Genomic DNA, 5,077 nt, shown 5'->3' on the forward strand with positions numbered 1-5,077 from the left:
GGGCTGGGGATTCGAACCCGCCACCTTAGGTGTATGTGGCTGGCGCCTTAGCCAGTTGAGCTATAGGCGCCGAGCCTTTTGAATCATTTTGATTATAGCCCACAGTAAAAAATACTTTCCATTACGCTCTATCACATGCACATGTGTATACGTGCGATTCAAACAAAAGTTTCTCCCAAACATCAGCCCTACCAATATTCCTTGGCCTTTCATTCAAGAAACGCTGGTCAATAGCACAATGAAATGACGATAATCAATAATGAGTTAGGGTACACTTTATTTTTTATTTCTGAGACAGTTTTACTTTGTAACCCTTAGTAGAGGGCTCTGACATCCTAATTCACAGCAACCTTAAGCTCTTGGGCTCAAGCGATCCTCTTGCCTTAGCCTCAGGAGTGGCTGGGACTACAAGGCACCTGCCACAATGCCTGGCTAGTTTTTCTATTTTCAGTATAGACAGGGTCTTGCTCTTTGTCAGGCTTATCTCCAACTCCTGAGCTCAAGCGATCCACCTGCCTTGGCTTCCTAGAGTACTAGGATTACAGGTATGAGCCACTGTGCCCTTCCCTAGGGTACACTTTAAAATAACTAAAAGAGGCAAGTCTAGGTGGTTCATGCCTGTAATCGTAGCACTCTGAGAGGTCAAGGTGGGCAGATCGCTTTAGCTCTGTAGTTAGACACCAACCTGAGTAAGACCCAGTCTCTATTAAAATAGGAAAATGAATTTAAAAAAAAATTTAAAAAATAGAGAATGAGCCTTAAGTTGTGGCACCTATAATTCCAGCTACTTGGGAAACTGAAACATGAGGATCTCTTGAGCCCAAGAGTTTGAGGTTGCTGTGAGCTATGATGATGCTATGGCACTCAACCCTGGAGAGATAAAGTGAAATTGTCTCAAATTTATAAATAATAAATAACAAAACAAGTAAAATTGTAATATTTCCAGCACAAAGAAATTACGAATACCCGAGGTAACCCTGATTTGATTAATTCATATTGTATGCCTATATCAAAATATCACATGTACCGTATAAATATACCACTATGTACTCATAATAGTTCAACATTTTTTAATTGCTTGATAATAAAAAGAAATGCTGGTCAATGACTCATGATTCATGATTGAGGATTTAGTTGCAACCTTATGTTATAGTTTCATAAACATAAGACTGGATTCTCCAATTTTTTTTTTTTTTTTTTTGAGACAGAATCTCACTGTCTCCCTCATAGAGTGCTGTAGGGTCACAACCCACAGCAACCTCAAACTCTTGGGCTCAACGATTCTCTTGCCTCAGCCTCCCAAGTAGCGGGGACTACAGGCACCCGCCACAACACCCGGTTATTTTTTGTTGTAGTTGTCATCATTGTTTAGCTGACTTGGGCCAGGTTCGAACCGGCCACCCTTGGTGTATGTGGCTGGTGCCGTAAACACTGTGCTACAGGCGCCAAGCCAAGGAGTCTCATTTTAAGCATGAGTAGATCATACTCATTTACTCATTTTAAGCATGAGTAGATCATATGAACAAGTACAGCATGGGGGGATGTTTTCACAAAATGCTATTCTTATATTTATTTGAGACAGAGTCTGAGCTATAGCCCTGGGTAGAGTGCCGTGGCATCATAGCTCACAGCAACCTCCAACTTGGGCTCAAGTGACCCTCTTGCCTCAGTTTTTCTATTTTTCATTCTTTTTTTTTTTGAGACAGAGCCTCAAGCTGTCCCCCTGGGTAGAGTGCTATGGCTTCACTGCTCACAGCAACCTCCAACTCCTGGGCTCAAGCGAGTTTCCTGCCTCCGCCTCCCAAGTAGCTGGGACCACAGGCACCTGCCACAACGCCTGGCTATTTTTTTGGTTGCAGCCATCGTTGTTGTTTGGCAGGTCCGGGCTGGATTCGAACCTGCCACCTTAGGTGTACGTGGCTGGTGCCTTAGCCGCTTGAGCCACAGGCGCCGAGCCAGTTTTTCTATTTTTCGTAGAGACGGGGTCTCGCTTTTGGTCAGGCTGGTTTTGAACTCATTTGCTTAAGCAATCCACATGCTTCGGCCTGAGTGCTAGTATTACTACAGGCATGAGCCACTGCGCCCAGCCCTTATTTTATATTTTTATCTCCAATTTTTTTTTTTTTTTGAGACAGAAGTCTTGAGCTGTTGCCCTGGATAGAGTGCTGTAGCATTACAGCTCACAGCAACCTCAAACTCTTGGGCTTAAGCAATTCTCTTGCTTCAGCCTCCCAAGTAGCTGAGACTACAGGCCCCACCCCCCTCCACAAAGGCGAGCTATTTTTTGTTACAATTGTCATTGTTTAGCTGGCCTGGGCTGAGTTCAAACCCCCCAACCTCAGTGTACGTGGCTGGCGCTGTAACCACTGTGCTATGGGCTCTGAGCCAATCTCTAATTTTTTATTTTAAGAACATTTAGAAATTACAGAAAAATTAGAATAGCAAAATAAATGCCCTATAGCAAAATTGCCAATTATTGTTAGATTAGCGTTTTTCTCTTTCCAAGTATACCCACACATATTTAAGTTCATTCTTATAATTTTTCCTGAACTATTTGAAAATAAGTTGCAGACATTATGGTACTGAACCCTGAAATACCATACTTTAGCCTGTATCTTGTGAGAAAAGTGGTATTCTCTTACAAAGCCGCAGTATTACTGACCTATCCAGGAAATGTACCATTAATGCAACAATATCTAGTGTGCAGATCATTCAAATTCTCTTAATTGTCTCCTTCTGTTCTTTATATTAATAGCTGTTTTTCTATTCACTTCAAGGATCATGTAGTACATTTGTTAGTTATTGCTCTTTAGTATCCTTTAATCTTGGTCTTTTATGACTTTGAGATTTTTTTTTGAAACCAGGTCAGTGTGTTGTAAAATGTCCACAGTCTAGATTTATGTGATTGTTTCCTTTTTTTTTTTTTTTTTGAGACAAAGTCTCACTGTGTTGCCCTTGGTAGAGTGCCGTGGCATCATACCTCACAGCAACCTCAAACTCTTGGGCTCAAGTGATTCTCTTGCCTCATGATTATTTCTTTTTACTAAGGTTCAGTCAAACCTCTTTGACAAGAATTCTTTATGAATGTTATTTACTTATCATTTGTGGTGGCTGATCTCCAGAGAGGTCAGTTCCTTCCTTCTCTGTACGTACATGCCACCGCACCTTCAAGAGATAGTCTATTCTTCCACTCTCTTGAATCTGGACTTCCTGTGCTTTGACCAGTAGAATGAAGCAAAGCGATATTCTGCTGGCTCTGGGCTTTGCCTTAGGGAGGACTGGCAGGCTCTGCTTCTTGCTTCTTGGAGCCATGAGTCCCCATGAGTGGTTCAGGCCACCATTGTGGAAAGAAAAGGCACATGAAGGACACTGAGGCACCTGCCATGGCAGTGATTTATCCATCTTGGACATCTTGGCTAGCCGAGCCTTTAGCTGACCTCAGCCTCAGTTATCATCTGAGTTATGAGACACTAAGCAAGAATTGCTCAGTTGAGCCCTGTCAGCTCACAGAATAGCAAGTAATAGTTAAAAAAATATATTATTAGCCAGGTGCAATGGCTCACACCTGTGATCCTAGCATTCTGGGAGGCCGAGCTAGGTGGATTGCTTGAGTTCAAGAGTTCAAGACCAGCCTAAGCAAGAGTGAAACTCCATTTCTAAAACGTAGCCAGGCATTGTGGTGGGCACCTATAGTCCCAGCTCTTGGGAAGCTGAGGCAAGAGGATCACTTGAGCCCAGGAGTTTGAGGTTGCTGAGAGCTATGACACCATGGCACTCAACCCAGGGGGACAGAGTGAGACTCTGTCTTATGAAAAAAGACACAAAGAACATTGATGTAATAATATATAATCTGACCTACATACCTGATTAAGATTTCGCCAATTGTGCCAATGTGTTTTAAAAGAAACACAACAAAAATCAAAAAGTTCCAAGATATGGGCAGCACCTGTGGCTCAAAGGAGTAGGGCAATGGCCCCACGTGGTGAGTTCAAACTCAGCCCAGGCCAAAAAAACAAAAAAAACAAAAAAAAAACTGCAAAAATAAATAAGTTAATTAAAAAAAAAAGTTCCAAAATACATGTTGCCTTAAGCTATCATTTTTTACTTTCCTTTCATTTGTAATAATTGCTGAGCATTTCTTTGTATTCATGATATTGACATATTTTGAAGCATGTAGGCCAGTTATTTTATGGATTTTCCTTTGCTTTTAGTTTGTCTGATGTTCCTCACAATTAGATTCAGATTATACATTTTTGGCAGGAATCTCACAGAAGTTATGCTGAGTCTTTCTCAGTGCCTCACATCACGGGGCACATGCTGTCTATTAGCTCCATTACAGACAATGTAAACTTTGATCATTTGGCTAAGCTGGTACCTGCCAGTAACTATAAAATCACTGCTTCTCACTTTGTAATTAATAAATGATTTTCTGGAGAGATACTTTGAGACTCTGTAAATCTCTTGTTACTACTCAAATTTTCATCCACTGGCTTTAGCATCATCTATTGATGATTCTTGCCTGAATCAATTATGATGATGGCCACCAAAGGGTAATTTTCATATTGTCATCATTCCTTCGACATTTATTATGTGGCTTTTGATTGCAAGAAAGGCATTTCCTTCTTATTTACTTGTTTGTTCACTTGTTTGTGGACTTAGGGATTCTTTTATCCAGTAAGTTATAACTTTTTTTTTTTTTTTTTGAGACAGTCTCACTATGTTGCCCTGGGTAGAGTGCTATGGTGTCACAGCTTACAGCAACCTCAAACTCTGGCGCTTACGTGATTCTATTGCCTCAGCCTCCCAGTAGCTGGGACTACAGGTGCCTACCACAATGCCCTGCTATTTTTTTTGTTGTTGTTGCAGTTGTCATTGCTGTTTAGCAGGCCCAGGCCAGATTCGAACCCTCCAGCTCTGGTGTATGTGGCTGGCACCCTAACCACTGAGCTATGGGGCTGAGCACAATAATTTAGAACTCTTTTTTTTTTTTTTTTTTTTGAGACAGCCTCAAGCTGTCCCCCTGGGTAGAGTGCCATGGCATTACAGCTCACAGCAACCTCCAACTCCTAGGCTTAAG

The sequence above is a fragment of the Otolemur garnettii genome, unplaced genomic scaffold, assembly GCF_000181295.1.
Source record: "Otolemur garnettii isolate 467f Iridium unplaced genomic scaffold, OtoGar3 scaffold00051, whole genome shotgun sequence".
Lineage (NCBI taxonomy): Eukaryota > Metazoa > Chordata > Mammalia > Primates > Galagidae > Otolemur > Otolemur garnettii.